The following is a 19,554-nucleotide window of genomic DNA, read 5'->3' as shown; positions in this document are numbered from 1 at the left end:
TCCAACTTTAATGGTTCAATCCACTCCTACATTTGGCGACGTAGTTATTAGATTCGAGTTATTACTTATTCTTACCCAATTCAGTGCTCGATACTCCTCTCAAGACTCAAGCTCATAAGACAATCAATCCAAATCAAACCAAATCAGTAGTCTCTTTTGAACTCTTTCCAACTCATTCGTTCTATTAAATCAATTTTTTCAACCAATCAACTTCCCAATCATTCTCAATCATTTAGTTAAGATAGGTTTTAGACAATCATTTATGACAACATTCAGGACTATCACTTTATCGTGTCAATACTATCAACACACCGACATTCCCATCACAATTGTACATTCACAATTCAAGGCTCTAGACTTAATCTTAAGATATATACAATTCAATATCAATTAACATGCTGCTAGGGTTTAAGTAAAAAAGTAGTTCAAATCATGTGTTCAAGGAATTATTTCATAGAAAAATCAATATTTCATCAATAATCAGTAAAAACATGTATATTTTTAAGACAAGAATTTCTCAAGAAATACAATCATGGAGACTCAATCCGTACACATTCAATCTATCACAATCATGGGCACATGGAGGAACAAAATCCATGTTTTAGCTCAGCCTTACATACCTGAACACGAAGAGCAATCAAGAACTCAAGACCTTTCTTGAAGAACTTGAACCCTAGCCTCTCTCCTCTTCTCTAATGCTCGTTCTCAAATAATATAAGTGTTAATGAGAGTATTATGCGTTCAAGGTATTGATAAGGGACTTAAATTAGTCCTAAACGTCAAGGTTTTAGTTTGAAAAAGGTAGAAAAAGACACAAATACTCTTTATAAAAATCAACTTTGGTCATCTACGGATCAGTTCTACGACCCGTAGACACTTCTACGGATCGTAGAAGACCAGTCGTAGAACTGGGTTATAATCTATAAAAGTTTCTACCAGTCAAGTCTACGACTTGTAGAAAGTATTAAGGGTCGTACACCCTTCTCGCCCTGTCAACATTCTTAGACTCTGAATATTTGAGTCTTTGAATCTCTTCTACGAGTCGTAGAAACGAATCGTAGACTCTTTGACGAGTCGTCGACTTCACTCGTAGAAGTGACTTGGAGTCTTGAGTTTTTTTGGCTAAGTGTCAAGGGTCTCTACGAGTCGTTTCTATGACCGTGATCCTTTCAACGGTTAGTCCTGTCAACTCGCAATCAAAGTACCGAAGCTTATATTTTTAGAAGTTAGACCTTGGCCCCACGACTCATTCTTATGAGTCGTCGACTTCTCTACGAGTCGTCAATAGACTCGTAGACTCACTTCTAGTCTTGGCCAGATTTCAAACCTCAATGCCAACACTACGAGTTCCTACGACTCGTAGGTTGACTCGTACACATAGGCACAACTCACTTTTCTCAATCTTTCTTATGATCCTCAAACTTAGTCTAAGCTAGAATAACACGGGGTGTTACAAATATCTTTGAAATCAATTCATTACTTATTTATAAAAGATAAAAATTCCTAATGTTTAATATTTTAAAATTAAATAATATTATGTTTCTTAATTTTTCCTTATTTGAACCACAATTTATTTACCATATTAATTTTGGAACTTTGAACTAAAACATTATTCCTATACTTATGTTGCTTATAAGGAATGGACGTTACAAGAAAGGAAAAGTATTTCCTTACTCGATTGTTGACACATTGGTTCTTCTCATATATTTTATTCGAATATTAGTAAATAATTTTTGAAAGAAAATAAAAATCTTTCATATATTTAGGTAATTATTTTTTGGAGAAAAATATTTCGGACTTCTATAAATTTAGAATAATTGTATTCTATAATAATACAACATCATTCAAAATGTAGGTCTCAAACGAAGTCATTTCTAGGAGATATTATTCTCCCAATAATTTTTTTTATATCATGTCATATGTAGGTCAATTGATCGAATCAATTTAATATATTATGAGTCTTTTCGTAATTTCTTTTTGTTATTATCTTTTATGATTGTTAGCTTCCGCACGACGCTTTATTGTTTCTATCCCAACAATATGCTCATAATTTGAGTTCAATCGTATTCTAAGGGTACATCGAAAGCTTGGATTCACTAGATTATGCAATTCTCGTTAATAATATTATATTTCTTTTTGGGATTCTAAAGAGATGTACTGAAAAAGAAGAGGAATGAACAAGAGACCATTATATCTAATACATTTTTTATCTTAAAGTTTTACGTTATTTTTTGAAGTTTTGTACATAATAATATAACATATAGACACAATAATTTATTTATTTTTATATACATTTATTATTCATTAATGTTGCACACGTACAAAATACGTACACTTAACTAGCTGTTTTAAAAGCATGCATGTCATTAGAAATGTTGATTAAACTTTTTGTCATTCATCAAAAAAACTCTATAATAGATAAAACTTTCATTTACTATTTTACTTAAATAATTATCATAATATTTAGGATTTTGAAATTAATTAAAGTTGTATGAAATATATAACATTTACCTGGACCACGCACTATTAGAGGTAAACATGTCAAATGGGCCGGTTGGCCCCCTAACCGCCCCCCTAAGACCGGCCCATTAAGGGCCCGGCATATGGGAGGCCGAATCGGGTACGGGCCCAATACAAAAAAAATTTGGGCCGGTCCGGTCTATTTTTGGACTCGGACCGGTAAGACCGGCCCGATAAGGGAATCGGTACTGGCCCACCGGTAGCCTAGTTCGGAATTTTTTTCTTCAAAAATTAGCGAATTGGGCTGGATTTCCAAAAGAGTTGTTGGGCCCAACGGCGCCAAATCTGAAATTTGGCACTTTTTTTTAAAAATTGTTTTTAATTAATTAATTTTTTTTCTATATACCTACAACATTTAATCATTTTTTCCCACCAACAATCATCTAATTCTCTCAATTTTCTCTCAATTTCTCAATTCTCTCTTAAAGTGATATCATGTCACGCCCTAGGAGGGTACCCTAGATGTAACCGGCACCCGAAGGCCATTTCTGACCTCCGAGCGAACCACCTGGTCCAGTCACACATTCATTCGATCACATTCTCTTAGCGGAAACTCAATTAATGAGATACTATTCACAATATGGGGGCCGAAGGCCAAACATTCATCAACTCAACAAACAAATATAATAAGACCTCCTCAAAATAACAGTTCAACCTCCCCACACTCCAGTCTATGAAGCCTCTATCAAATTCTAAGAGGTGCCAATGACAAGTCCATGGCTACCAACAATCAAAATAAGGGAAACGACAATAAACCATACAAGAAAGCTCAACATCCTCTGGATACTAGGAGGACTCACCAACTAGCTGGGAGTGTATGTGGATCTTCAACGGAGCGCCGGTTGATGATCTCTAGTACCTGTCTCTGCATCATGAAATGATGCAGGCCAACTGGCGTCAGTACATGGAATGTACGAGTATGTAAAATGGCCGAATACAACGAACATCAAGGAAGAATCAGTCAACTCGGAATCTCAACTCATATATATATACATATACAGGATAACTCACTCAAATGTCCTAAGTCTAAACAAGAATATGATTTAGACGGGACCAATCACATATCATTCAACTCAGTCTGACTCAGAGTACTATCAAGACCTATTTGGGAGTTTCTCTTATCCGACAACCATCACTTATGAGCCAGTGACAGTACAACAAGCCGAAGTTGTTGCCGCGTCCGTTCATACTTTGCCAGGGCATGAACGAGTCAACCAATCATGGATCCAATCCAACCAAGTCCTATAATATCAGGACAAACCTCTCGGGGAAGCATCCGACTTTAACGGTTCAATCCCCCCTACATTTGGCAACACAGGTATTGGGTTCGAGTATGGACTATACTCTTGCCCAATTCGGTGCTCGATACTCCTCCCAAGACTCAATGCTCATAAAACTCCATCCAATCAACTCAATCAACTCATATCGACAAGTCTCATTACAACCTTGTTAACTCATAAACTCTATCACAATCAAATCTCTTCCAATCGTACTATCCGATCAATCTCAATCATCTCTTCAAAAGAAATTTAAATGCACATTTATAGCAACATATAGATATAATCAATCATTACCTCCATCCATTTGAGAAATCTTTGTGACTCATCACAACTTCAAGATTTTAAATCGACATTTTAAAATCGATGATATTTTTAGGAAAAATAACATCCTTTATCACAATCTAAATAATTAAAAAGGTCAATAAAACATATTTAACAATTCATCCTTATCAACTCATACTCACATAAAGGCCCATTTTAGGGACTTCTTAGCTCAACAACATCAATACATATAGAATCGAATAATTAGGGGACAAAACTCATTTAAACTTAAACCATATCAAGAAACTCCATTTTCATGAACATCTAACCTCAAAGCAAGAGTTGGGCACATGGGTGGACTTAACCCATGTTTTGGATAGCCTTACATACCTTAGTGAAGACTTGAAGGAAACCGTGTGGTTGGGTCTTCAATGGAGGACTCAAACCTTGAAGCTCTTGGAACTCCTCTTGTTGGAGAAGGATTTTGGAGAGGAAGAAGAAAAGAGAGAGAGAGGAACTCCTAGGGCTTTTTAGAGAGAGAGTGGGGGCTGAAGAAATGGTCCAAAAATGTTCAAGGCTTGTGAATATATAATTTGGGAAAATCCCCAAATTATCCTTCCTCCAAAATTCTGAAAAATAGGCCAAAAACGCCTTTGGCGCTATAGTGGCGCGTCCCGCCCTTACAGTGCCAAGGCCAATTACGCTTAAAAACCTGCACAATTTTTAGTGGCGCGCCGCGCCAAGGACCAAACTACCGAGGCATGTTTCTAGCGCGATAGTGGCGCGTCATGCCCTTATAGCGCCAAGGCCAAAGGTTCTGGGTTCTGGAATTTTGGCTTGAAAAACCCTGCACACCTCGCAGTGGCGCGCCACGCCAGGGACCAAACAACTGAGGCATGTTCCTAGCGTGATAGTGGCGCGTCGCGCCACTGCGGCGCCAAGCCCAGATTTCCAGTAGTTAAACCCCATGCCTGAAATTCCTGCTGTGCTAGTTTATTTTAGGATCGTCATATCTTTCGACTCCGAACTCCAAAATTTACATTCTTGGTGGCGTTGGAAAGAAGACTCGATGACCTTTAATTTGATAGGTCGTGGGCCACCCAAATCATCGTCTTTCAAAAGATAGGGTCGTTAGAAGTCGACCCCTTTTATGAACTTGTCCTAAAGCTTAGCCACGACGGATCTTTTGGACTCAGCGTGGTCCTAGGGGTCCTTCATGACCCCACATCACCTTTAACGCTGCTCAATTTCTCAAAGACTCATCTTACTCATGCAATTGCTTCATAATACCTGAGGTCGACCTTACACGTGTACAAGAAAGGTCTGAATCTTAGAGAAGAATTTTGAGGGGTGTTACATTATCTCCTCCTTGGGATCATTCATCCTCGAATGACGAGTAACCAAGAATGGACTCGGGGCGCAAATCACAATCAAGAATTCAGTCATTTAATCAATCAAATTCTTAAACAATTATCAATCAAGACTCAAAATGCTCAAATGAATTCAAGTCAAGGAAATGGACATTACCTTCAACATTCTCCTCAGTAGGCACGAATAGATGTGGATATTTAGATTTCATGGCTTCCTCCGCTTCCCATGTGGATTACTCAACAATTTGGTTCCTTCACAGGACTTTGACTGAGGCAATCTCTTTATTCCTCAACTTGCGAATTTGGCGATCGAGAATTTTTACCGGGACCTCTTCATAAGACAAGCTATCCTTAATTCTAATGCTATCAATGGGGGCTACCAACGAGGGATCACCCAAGCACTTCTTCAACATCGAAACGTGGAATACCGGATGAATAAAAGCTAACTCCGAGGGTAACTCCAACTCATAAGCAACACTCTCAATCCGCCTCAAAATTTGGTAAGGACCAATATATCGAGGACTAAGCTTCCCCTTCCTTCCAAACCTCATGACACCCTTCACGGGTGACACTTTCAAATACACCCAATCACCCACCTCGAACTCTAAGTCTCTCCTCCTCACGTCGGTATAAGATTTTTGACGGCTTTGGGCTGTCTTTAGCCTATCTTGAATAATTCTCACTTTCTCCATGGCTTGGTGAACAAGGTCAGACCCAATAAACTCGGCTTCACCAACTTCAAACCACCCAATGAGAGATCTACACCTTCTCCCATACAAAGTTTCATAAGGAGCCATTTGAATGTTTGCATGATAGCTATTGTTGTATGCAAACTCTATGAGAGGTAAGTGATTATCCTAATTTCCCTTGAAGTCAAGCACACATGCCCTCAATATATCTTCCAATGTATGGATGGTGCACTCTGCTTGGCCATTTGTCTGGGGATGGAAGGCTGTACTCAAGTTCACCTTCGAACCTAATCCCTTCTGAAAGGATTTCCAAAATTGGGAAGTGAATTGAGCTACTCTGTCTGAGATGATAGACAAAGGGACCCCATGCAATCTGTCGATCTCTCGAATATACAACCTTGCATAATCTTCTGCGGTGTCAGTAGTCTTAACCGCCAAGAAGTGAGCTGATTTCGTCATTCTATCCACAATTACCCAAATCGAATCGTGTTGCTTTCGGGACTTCAGCAGGCCTGTGATAAAGTCCATGTTGATCATCTCCCATTTCCATTCCGTAATTTCTATATTTTGAGCTAAACCACATGGCCTTTGATGCTCGACTTTCACCTGTTGGCAATTCGGGCACTTGGAAATGAATTCCGCAATATCTCTCTTTATCCCACTCCACCAATAGATTTCCCCCAAGTCATGATACATTTTTGTGGAGCTTGGATGAATAGAGTATCTAGAACTATGCGCTTCGGCCATATTCCTCTCTCGAACATCATCGACATTCGGTACACACAATCTACTTTGTTACCTCAACACACCATCTCCCTCTTTGGTGAAAACAATCACTCCTTGTTTGTGAACAACTTCCTTCAACCGGAGGAGGATGGGATCCTGATCTTGTTTCTCCTTTACCTCTGCTACAAGTGAGGATGTAGCCCCATCTCGAACGTTTACTCCACCTTCATTGTTCTCTTCGGGTCGAACTCCCAATCGGGCTAATCTATGTACCTCCTTCGCTAATTCCCTCCTTTTCTTCTCCACATGGGCAGTGCTACCCATGGACAACCTGCTAAGAACATCATCAACAACATTAGCTTTACCTGGATGGTAGAGGATGCTCATGTCGTAGTCCTTGAGTAGCTCGAGCCATCGCCTTTGCCTCAGGTTGAGTTCTTTCTGGCTGAAGACATATTGTAAGCTCTTATAATCGGTGAATACGTCAACATGCACTTCATACAAGTAGTGGCGCCAGATTTTAAGTGCAAACACCACAGCTGCCAGCTCAAGGTCATGAGTTGGGTAATTTCGCTCATGAACCTTAAGCTGTCTTGAGGCATAGGCTATCACCTTCCCCCTTTGCATCAACACACAATCTAATCCAATTCAGGATGCATCACAATAGACCACAAAGCCCTCTGTTCCATCGGGCAAAGCTAGAACAGGAGTAGTGGTTAGCTTGGTCTTCAATTTCTGGAAACTCTCCTCACAAGCATCGGACCATTGGAACTTAGCCTTCTTTTAAGTCACCTTAGTCAATGGTGATGATATAGATGAGAATCCCTCTACAAACCTTTGATAATAGCCGGCCAAACCCAAGAAGCTTCTTATCTCCGTCGGGGATGTGGGTCTGGGCCAATTCTTCACCGCTTCAATCTTCTGAGCGTCAACCTGAATGCCATCTCCAGATATAATGTGGCCTAAGAAGGCCACTGATGCAAGCCAAAATTCACATTTAGATAACTTCGCATACAATACCTGGTCTCTCAAGGTTTGTAAAACGACTCTAAGATGATAGGCGTGCTCCTCTTTATTCTTGGAGTAGACCAGAATATCATCTATGAATACAATCACAAACATATCAAGATACGGTTTAAACACCCGGTTCATGAGATCTATGAAAGCTACGGGGGCATTTGTCAACCCAAAGGACATGACCAAAAATTCAAAGTGGCCATAACGAGTCCAAAAAGCAGTCTTCGGAATATCATATTCCCTCACCTTCAACTGATGGTAGCCGGATCTCAAGTCTATATTTGAGAAACATGTGGCATCCTGAAGTTGATCAAATAAATCATCTATTCTGGGGAGAGGGTATTTGTTCTTTATGGTGACCTTATTCAACTGCCTGTAGTCAATACACATTCTAAGGGACCCATCCTTCTTTCGCACGAATAGGAACGGAGCACCCCATGGTGAGACACTCGGCCTAATGAATCCCTTATCTAACAAGTCCTTCAATTGCTCCTTCAAATCCTTCAACTCAGCTGGAGCCATTCTATAGGGAGGAATTGAGATAGGTTGGGTATCAGAAAGAACATCAATCCCAAAGTCGATCTCCCTATCAGGAGGGACTGCAGGCAGATCTTCAGGAAATATATCCGGAAACTCATTGAAAATCGGAACCGACTCAAGGGATGGGGACTCAATACTGTCATCTTTCACTCGGACAATGTGATAAACACACCCTTTTGAGATTAGATTCCTGGCCCTAAGGTATGAAATAAACTTACCCTTAGGCATAACAGGACTACCCCTTCACTCTATGACAGCTTCGTTCGGGAATTTGAATTTGACAATCTGAGTTCTACAATCAATAGAGGCATAACAGACATAAAGCCAATCCATACCAAGAATCACATCAAAATCGACCATGTCCAACTCAACTAGGTCGGCCAAGGTGTCCCTATGATGGATTGACACAGTGCAATCTCTATAGACTTTCTCAGCTACAACAGAATCACCGATAGGGGTAGCTACGTAGAAAGGCTCACTAAGACATTCAGGGATTTTATTGAACTTACTAGCCACGTAAGGAGTTACAAAAGATAGTGTGGCACCCGGATCCATCAAAATATAACAGTCAAGAGAAGAGACTCGAATCATACCCATCACGATGTTTGGAGAGTTCTCCTGATCTTGGCGACTACCCATGGCATATAGGCGGTTTGTACCTCCACTCGTACCTGAAGTAGTGCCCCTCTAATTACCCTTAGCTGGCGGTGCGGTGGTAGAGAACTGGGCTCTGTTCCCCCATGCTAGATACTCCTTCTGAAAATGGTCTATTTGGCCGCATTTATAACAACCAACCCTTTCCGTTCTGCATTCTCCCAAGTGGAGCCTACCACACTTGCCGTATGGTGGCTTCCCCCTCGAACCTTGACTTACAGTGGCCTGGGATTGAGAACCCTGGAGTCTGAAATTCTGGCGACTCTGTCCTTGCCGGTCATACCTGTTCTGCGGCATAGGTGTACTTGCGGTAGATGAGGCATAATTGGGAGGCCTCTTCTGGAAGAAGGACCTGTTGCCCTTGTTTTGCCTCTATTCAAACTCCTCCACCTTTGCTTCCCTCAATTCTCGGGGAAAGAAGTGGTCAAGAAAGGCTCCCTCAAATTCACCCCACATAGCAGGTTCAGCATCCTCACCTCTACCTTGCTCCCATTGGTTATACCAAATGTTTGCCATATCCTTGATTTTATAAGACACCAACTCAACCCCCTCAATTTCCGTAGCATGCATAGCTTTCAGAATTTTCCATATCTCATCAATAAAGTTTAGGGGGTTTTCATCAACCTTAGAACCCGTGAATGCCGGCAGATTCATTCTCAAAAAGTCTCGAATTCTGGCGGCAGCAGACGACTATTGGGAACTAGAGCTAAGAGTCGGCGAACTCTGGTTACCATTTCGAGCAGCCATTAGTTGAGTGAGCATTGTAATCGCCCCTCTAAATTCCGCCTCTGACGTGGGTACAGGTGGAGTAGAAGGCACTTGGAGAGCCTCCGTGTACCTCGCAGGTCGGCCTCTAGCCCTTGTCGAGCGTACCTCAGACTGAGACATCTCTGCATTATCGGCATTCCTTTGGCTAGCAGTACGTTTTGGAGGCATTATCTGTAACGTATAAAAGCATGAATTAGAAGGAAAGTTTCATAGAGTTTAACTCCATCGCACGAATTCAGAGTATGAAAGAGGGGAAACAATTCCTAATGTCCTATAGCCTCCTGCTTATAAGTGTGGTGCACAACACATCCATAAACAAGAATCTATTAGACACGACTTCATAGACTCCCTAGGACACTTGAACTCTGGGCTCTGATACCATGTTTGTCACGCCCCGAGAGGGTACCCTAGACGTAACCGGCACTCGAAGGCCATTTCTGACCTCCGAGCGAACCACCTAGTCCAGTTACACATTCATTCGATCATATTCTCTTAGCGGAAACTCAATTAATGAGATATTATTCATAATATGGGGGCCGAAGGCCAAACATTCATCAACTCAACAAACAAATATAATAAGACCTCCTCAAAATAACAGTTCAACCTCCCCACACTCCAGTCTATGAAGCCTCTATCAAAGTCTAAGAGGTGCCAATGACAAGTCCATGGCTTCCAACAATCAAAATAAGTGAAACGACAACAAACCATACAAGAAAGCTCAACATCCTCTGGATACTAGAAGGACTCACCAACTAGCTGGGAGTGTATGTGGATCTTCAACGGAGCGCCGGTTGATGATCTCTAGTACCTGTCTCTGCATCATGAACGATGCAGGCCAACTGGCGTCAGTACATGGAATGTACGAGTATGTAAAATGGCCGAATACAACGAACATCAAGGAAGAATCAGTCAACTCGGAATCTCAACTCATATATATATACATATACAGGATAACTCACTCAAATGTCCTAAGTCTAAACAAGAATATGATTTAGACGGGACCAATCACATATCATTCAACTCAATCTGACTCAGAGTACTATCAAGACCTATTTGAAAGTTTCTCTTATCCGACAACCATCACTTATGAGCCAGTGACAGTACAACAAGCCGACGTTGTTGCCGCGTCCGTTCATACTTTGCCAGGGCATGAACGAGTCAACCAATCATGGATCCAATCCAACCAACTCCTATAATGTCAGGACAAACCTCTCGGGGAAGCATCCAACTTTAACGGTTCAATCCCCCCTACATTTGGCAACACAGGTATTGGGTTCGAGTATGGACTATACTCTTGCCCAATTCGGTGCTCGATACTCCTCCCAAGACTCAATGCTCATAAAACTCCATCCAATCAACTCAATCAACTCATATCGACAAGTCTCATTACAACCTTGTTAACTCATAAACTCTATCACAATCAAATCTCTTCCAATCGTACTATCCGATCAATCTCAATCATCTCTTCAAAAGAAATTTAAATGCACATTTATAGCAACATATAGATATAATCAATCATTACCTCCATCCATTTGAGAAATCTTTGTGACTCATCACAACTTCAAGATTTTAAATCGATATTTTAAAATCGATGATATTTTTAGGAAAAATAACATCTTTTATCACAATCTAAATAATTAAAAAGGTCAATAAAATATATTTAACAATTCATCCTTATCAACTCATACTCACATAAAGGCCCATTTTAGGGACTTCTTAGCTCAACAACATCAATACATATAGAATCAAATAATTAGGGGACAAAACTCATTTAAACTTAAACCATACCAAGAAACTCCATTTTCATGAACATCTAACCTCAAAGCAAGAGTAGGGCACATGGATGGACTCAACCCATGTTTTGGATAGCCTTACATACCTTAGTGAAGACTTGAAGGAAACCTTGTGGTTGGGTCTTCAATGGAGGACTCAAACCTTGAAGCTCTTGGAACTCCTCTTGTTGGAGAAGGATTTTGGAGAGGAAGAAGAAGAGAGAGAGAGGAACTCCTAGGGCTTTTTAGAGAGAGAGTGGGGGCTGAAGAAATGGTCCAAAAATGTTCAAGGCTTGTGAATATATAATTTGGGAAAATTCCCAAATTACCCTTCCTCCAAAATTCTGAAAAATAAGCCAAAAATGCCTTTGGCGTGATAGTGGCGCGTTGCGCCCTTACAGCGCCAAGGCCAATTACGCCTAAAAACCTGCACAACTTTTAGTGGCGCGCCGCACCAAGGACCAAACTACTGAGGCATGTTTCTGGCGCGATAGTGGCGCATCGCACCCTTAGAGCGCCAAGGCCAAAGGTTCTGGGTTCTGGAATTTTGGCTTGAAAAAACCTGCACACCTCGCAGTGGCGCGCCTCGCCAGGGACCAAACTACTGAGGCATGTTCCTGGCGCGATAGTGGCGCGTTGCGCCACTGCGGTGCCAAGCCCAGATTTCCAGTAGTTGAACCCCAGGCCTGAAATTTCTGCTGTGCTAGTTCATTTTAGGATCGTCATATCTTTCGACTCCGAACTCCAAAATTTACATTTTTGGTGGCGTTGGAAAGAAGACTCGACGACCTTTAATTTGATAGGTCGTGGGCCACCTAAATCGTCGTCCTTCAAAAGATAGGGTCGTTAGAAGTCGATCCCCTTTACGAACTCGTCCTAAAGCTTCGGCACGATGGATCTTTTGGACTCAGCCTGGTCCTAGGGGTCCTTCATGACCCCACATCACCTCTAACGCTGCTCAATTTCTCAAAGACTCATCTTACTCATGCAATTGCTTCACAATACCTGAGTTCGACCTTACACGTGTACAAGAAAGGTCCGAATCTTAGGGAAGAATTTTGAGGGGTGTTACATATCAATCTTTTATTATTTTTTGCAATTAACAACATCAAGTGGAAGTTTTCAACTTTCAAGTGTTCAACATTTCATCAATTTTACGATTCTTTGTTTGATTCCGGCAATTTGGTATAATCGTTCCTTCTCTTGCTTTTATTTAGTAAATTAATTTTAGTATATTTAAATATTTAATTTTTGTGTTTATAATTTTTATTAGTTTAATTTGAATAGTGGATAGATTAAAAAATATAGGTAAAAGTGTTAAAAATTTATGTCCTGGCGAAGGTAGTAGTAGTAAGAAAAAAAGTGCTTCCGATAGAGGTAGTACAAGTAGAAATTATTCTCGTATGCTTGAAGCACCACCTAGTAAATTTGGAGAAATAGGTATAGGTACACAAGGTATGAATGAAAATGAATTTCAAGAAACTTACGGTATAGAAGAACCAAATGAATTTGGAATAGAAATAGAACAAGATGATAATGATGATGTGGATGTTACACCAACTAGTCCTGATGTAGATTTAGGTAATGCTCAATCTAGAACTGTTAATCTTCCTCCACAACCTGTAAAAGAAAGAAAAACACTAGTCTAGTATGTCATTATTTTGAACGCATAGCCGGAATAACTAAAGTTTAATGTAAAGAGTGTCAAAAAAATTTCGAGCATAAGATCGGGGGTAATAGAGGTGGAACGGTCAATTGACTAGACATCTAGACAATGAGCATCCTGGTTGGAAAGAACGAATATGGGTGCTACTGGGCCAGTTCAAGGTAGAATAAACCCACATATTGAAAAATTAACGGGAACGTATAATAAAATAAGGGACCATGAAGAGATAGCGAAAATGATAGATATGGGTTATCTACCTTTTTTATTTGATTCTTCTGATGCTTTTATTCATTATATACAATCAATTTATAATTTCGTGTTTAACGGTATATCTAGAAGTACTTGTAGATCACATATTTTTAGATTTCATGGACAATATGCATATTATTTATGTTGGTTATTAACAAATCTTCTATGTAGAGTTTCACTTACTTCTGATCTTGGTCGTGCTATAAATAAAAATGATTATTTAACTGTTACTTGTCATTGGATAGATAATGATTGTATTATGCAAAAACGTATTTTAGCATTTCAATATGATGAAGACCGAAAGCATAATACACAATTTATTTTTGATTCTATATCAATGGTTGCAAAATATTATGGTCTTGAATACAAAATTTTATATATTTCTTTTGATAATCCATCTAACAACACCGTTGTTATTAATCCTTTAAAAACTGAGCTTCCCCCCCTCCCTCCCCCCCTTTTAAATGATATTTTTCGTATAAGATATGCTTGTTATATATATAATTTAATTGTTAAAGATGAACTTTATTTTTTTGAGCCAACAATTGAAAAAATTAGGCATGCAGTGGGTTTATTCGAGGAAATAATAGAAAAGTTAGACTTATAGAATTTAAAAGAAATTGTGAGAAAAATAATCTTAGACCTACATTAATGCCCGAAAAATTTGAGACTAGGTGGAATTCGACTTATAATTTTTTAAATACTTGTAATATTTATAAAACTCCTATAACTATAACTTTTAATCAATATGCATATAAATTTCCCGAAGACATATTGGAAGAATCTGATTGGATTAAAATTAATGATGTTGTTGTGTTTTTAGAAAAAATTTATTTGGCTACTTTTGAATTTTTCTGTGCTTATTATCCTACTGTTTCTAATATTTTAGCTTATTTAGCCGAAATTTCTATATTACTTATGAAATATAAAAAGAAAGTTGATTACAAAGATGTTGTTGCTGAAATGATAGAAAAAATTAAATTTTTTTTTCTATTCCTCCTATTTATTTAATTAGTGTTATGTTAAATTCGTATATGAAATTTAATACTATGTCTGAATGTGTTCGCCTTATATATACTTCTATAGAAATTGGAAAAGATGAAGATCCTACTATTTTTAAGGCGATGGGTGATACAAGTGATCATATTCAAATATTGTATAATTATTATATCGATTTACTTAATAATGCTACCCCTACTCATACTGTTCCTCTATCTCGTCTTTCTGACGAGCCTTCATCTTCTAAAAGGTAGGCATGTGGTATGCTTGCCCATGATTTTTCTAATTTATTTATTTGGAATAGAATACAGCCTACATCACAACAGAGCATAAATCGGGACGAGCTTAATTATTATTTGAGACATGCTCCAGAGACCTATGATGAAAATAGTTTCACTACACTAGAATGGTGGAAGAACAGTCAAAAAAAATATCTGGGATTATCAAACATAGCTAGGGATGTGCTAAATATTCTAATATCAACTATTGCATCGGAGAGCTCATTTAGTCAAGGAATGCAGCAGATCGGAGACAATCGACACTCCTTGGGGAGCAATGCCATGGATGTTTTAGTTTGCCTCAGAGATTGGATTAGATCAGAGCATATGAATAAATGAAGAGTAGAAGATACGGAAGAAGATGAAAAACTTGAAGAAACAATGTCAATTGGAGATCCTTCGGCACAAGCTAGTCCAAATTACGAATTAGTTGATTTTAAAAATTATGAGTCAATTCTTGTTAATGTTAATACAGATGAATTGGAGAAAATAATTTGAAATATGTAGAAGTTATAATTTATTATATACAATTAATTGTAAGTTTGTAACTTGTATGTTTTAAATTTTATCAATATATTAATAAAGTCAAAGTCTTTGTATTTCTTAATTTTTTTTCCTACAAATTTTGTATCATTCAATTAAATAATTATTTTTACTTTACATAATTATCTAAGGAAAAATAAATTTGTAGTCACTATAAGATTTCAATACTTAAAAAAATATTATTATAATAAATAGTATATTATGAGTATATTTATTATACATTGTAAGTATATATATAATATATATATAATGTAAGTAATATATTAGATATACATTGTAAGTATATATAATGTATATAATGTAAGTATATAACTATAATAGATAGTATAATGTTAGTATACTTGATATACCTAGTATATATATATAGTATAATGTATGTATATACATACTAATAGATAGTGTATTGTGAGTATATAATGAGTATATTATTATAATAGATAGTATATTGTGAGTATATTAGATATACATTGTAAGTATATATAATATATAACATAAGTATATTATTATAATAGATAGTATATTGTGATTATATTAGATATACATTGTAAGTATATATAATTTATATAATGTAAGTATATAACTATAATAGATAGTATAATGTTTGATACACACAGTACGTATATATAGTATAATGTAAGTATATACATACTAATATATAGTATATTGTGAGTATATTAGATATACATTGTAAGTATATATAATATAATGTAAGTATATTACTACAATAGATAGTGTATTGTGAGTATATAATAGATAATATATAATGTAAGTAATAGATAGTATATTGTGAGTATATTTGATATACTTTGTAACTATATATATAATATATAATTAATTATATCACTATATTATATAGTATAATGGTTAGTATATTAGATATAGATTGTAATATATATATAATATATAATTAAGTATATTACTATAGTAGATAGTATATTGTGAGTATATAAATTATTATTATTACTTCTAAATTAAATAAAAATGATATATTATATTGATGATTGACTCAAATTTTCGAATACATAAATGCATAAAAAAATAAGTCTGATGGGCCCACCCCGGCCCAGCCCATTAAGTCTGGACCCTTTACCCTTAATGGGTCATGGGCCGAGTTTTTTTGTACATATTTCACTATTGAGATCGGAAAAATAGGCTAAAACGCTCCTGACGCGATAGTGGCGCGTCGCACCACTGCAGCGCCAAGTCGATTAGGCGTAAAAATCCTGCAACCCAATAGTGGCGCGTCACGCCAGAGACCAAACTACTGAGGCTATTTTTTGGCGCGATAGTAGCGCGTCAGCGCCCATCCAATTTTCTGGGTTTTGGGAAAATTGGCCTGAAAAAACCTGCACACCTCATAGTGGCGCGCCGCGCCAGGGACCAAACTACTGAGGCTGTTTTGTGGCGCGTCGCGCCACTGCGGCGCCAAGCCCAGATTTCCAGCAGTTGCGACCCAGGCTTAAAATTCCTGTCGTGCTAGTTTGTCTCAGGATCGTCATGTATTTTGACTCCAAACTCCAAAATTTACATTCTTGGTGGCGTTGGAAAGAAGACTCGATGACCTTTAATTTAATAGGTTGTGGGCCACCCAAATTGTCTTCCTTTAAACGATAGGGTCATTAGAAGTCAACCCTTTATGCGAACTCCTCCTCAAACTTAGCCACGATGAATCTTTTGGATTTGATTTGGTCCTAGGGGTCCTTCATGACCCCACATCACCTCTAACGCTGCTCAATTTCTCAAAGAATCGTCTTAACTCATGCAAATGCTCCACAATACTTGAGTTCGACCCTACCCGAATACAAGAAGGGTTCGAATCTTAGGAATTTTTTTTGAGGGGTGTTACATTATCTCCCCCTTAGGATCATTCATCCTCGAATGACGAGTGAAAAGAATGGACTCGGGGTACAAATCACAATCAGAATTCAGTCAATTAAGTAATCAATTTCTCAAACAAATTACCAATCAAACTCATAATGCGCAAACAAATTCAAGTCAAGGAAATGGACATTACCTTCAACATTCTCGTTGGTAGGCACGAATAGATGTGGATATTTAGATTTCATGACTTCCTCCGCTTCCCATGTGGCTTCCTCAATAAATTGGTTTCTCCATAGGACTTTGACTGAGATGATCTCTTTGTTCCTCAACTTGTGAATTTGGCGATCAAGAATTTGGACCGGAACCTCTTCATAGGATAAGTATCCTTAACTCCAATACTATCAATGGAGACTACCAATGAGGGATCACCTAAACACTTCTTCAACATCGAAATATGGAATACCGGATGAATAGAGGCTAGCTCTGAAGGTAACTCCAACTCATAAGCAACACTCCCAATCCGCCTCAAAATCTGGTAAGGACCAATATATCGAGGACTAAGCTTCCCCTTCTTTCCAAACCATGACGCCCTTCATGGGTGACACTTTCAAGTATACCCAATCACCCACCTCAAACTCCAAGTCTCTCCTCCTCACATCGGTGTAAGATTTTTGGCGGCTTTGGGCTGTCTTTAGCCTATTTTGAATAACTCTCACCTTTTCCATGGCTTGGTGAACAAAATCAGGCCCAATCAACTCGACTTCACCAACCTCAAACCATCCAATTGGTGATCTATACCTCCTCCCATACAAAGCTTCATAAAGAGCCATTTGAATGCTTGCATGATAGCTATTATTATATGCAAACTCTATGAGAGGTAAGTGATCGTCCCAATTTCCTTTGAAGTCAAGCACACAAGCTCTCAACATATCCTCCAACGTCTGAATGGTGCGCTCCGCTTGGCCATCCGTCAGGGGATGAAAGGCCGTACTAAGGTTCACCTTTGAACCTAGTCCCTTTTGAAAAGATCTCCAGAATTGGGAAGTGAATTGAGCTTCTCTGTCCGAGATGATGGACAAGGGGACTCCATGCAATTTGACGATCTCTTAACTGCCAAAAAGTGAGCTAATTTTGTCATTCTATCCACAATCACCAAATAGAATCGTGTTGCTTCCGGGACTTCGGCAACCCTGTAATAAAGTCCATGTTGATCATCTCCCACTTCCATTCCAGAATCTCTATGTTTTGGGCTAAACCACATGGCCTTTGATGCTCGAATTTCACCTGTTGGCAGTTCGGGCATTTGGAAACAAATTCCGTAATATTTCTCTTCATCTCACTCCACCAATAGACTTCTCTCAAGTCGTGATACATTTTTGTAGAGCCGGGATGAATAGAGTATCTGGAACTATGCGCTTCAGCCATAATCCTTCGTCGAATACCATCGATATCTAGCACACATAATCTATTTTGGTACCTCAACACACCATCTTCCCCTTTGGTGTAAACCATCACCCTTTGTTTGTGAACAACTTCCTTCAATCGAAGAAGAACGGGATCCTGATCTTGTTTCTCCTTTACCTCTGCCATGAGTGAGGACGTAACCCATCCCGAATGTTTACTCCGCCTTTATTGTTCTCTTCTAGTCGAACTCCTAATCGGGCTAATCTATGTACCTCCTTCGCCAACTCCCTTCTTCCCTCCTCTATATGGGCAGTGCTACCCATAGACAACCTGCTAAGAGCATCAGCAACAACATTAGCTTTACCTGGATGGTAGAGGATGTTCATGTCGTAGTCCTTGAGTAGCTCGAGCCATCTCCTTTGCCTCAGGTTGAGTTCCTTCTGGCTGAAAACATATTGTAAGCTCTTGTGATTGGTGAATACATCAACATGCACTCTATACAAGTAGTGGCGCCAGATTTTAAGCGCAAATACCACAGCTGCCAGCTCAAGGTCATGAGTTGGGTAATTCCTCTCATGAACCTTAAGCTGTCTTGAAGCATAGGCTATCACCTTCCCCCTTTGCATCAACACACAACCCAAACCAATTTTGGATGCATCACAGTAAACCATAAAGCCCTCTGTTCCATCGGGCAAGGTTAGGACAGGAGCAGTGGTTAGCTTGGCCTTTAGTTTCTGGAAACTCTCCTCACAAGCATCGAACCATTAGAACTTAGCCTTCTTTTGGGTCAGCTTAGTCAATGGTGATGATATGGATGAGAATCCCTCTACAAACCTTCGATAATAGCCGGTCAAACCCAAGAAGCTCCTTATCTATGTCGGGGATATGGGTCTGGGCCAATTCTTCACAGCTTTAATCTTCTGACCGTCAACCTGAATACCATCTCCAGATACGATGTGGCCTAAGAAAGCCACTGATGCAAGCCAAAATTCACATT

The sequence above is a fragment of the Solanum dulcamara genome, chromosome 7, assembly GCF_947179165.1.
Source record: "Solanum dulcamara chromosome 7, daSolDulc1.2, whole genome shotgun sequence".
In the NCBI taxonomy this organism is placed as follows: Eukaryota; Viridiplantae; Streptophyta; class Magnoliopsida; order Solanales; family Solanaceae; genus Solanum; species Solanum dulcamara.
This window is presented reverse-complemented; position numbering follows the sequence as displayed.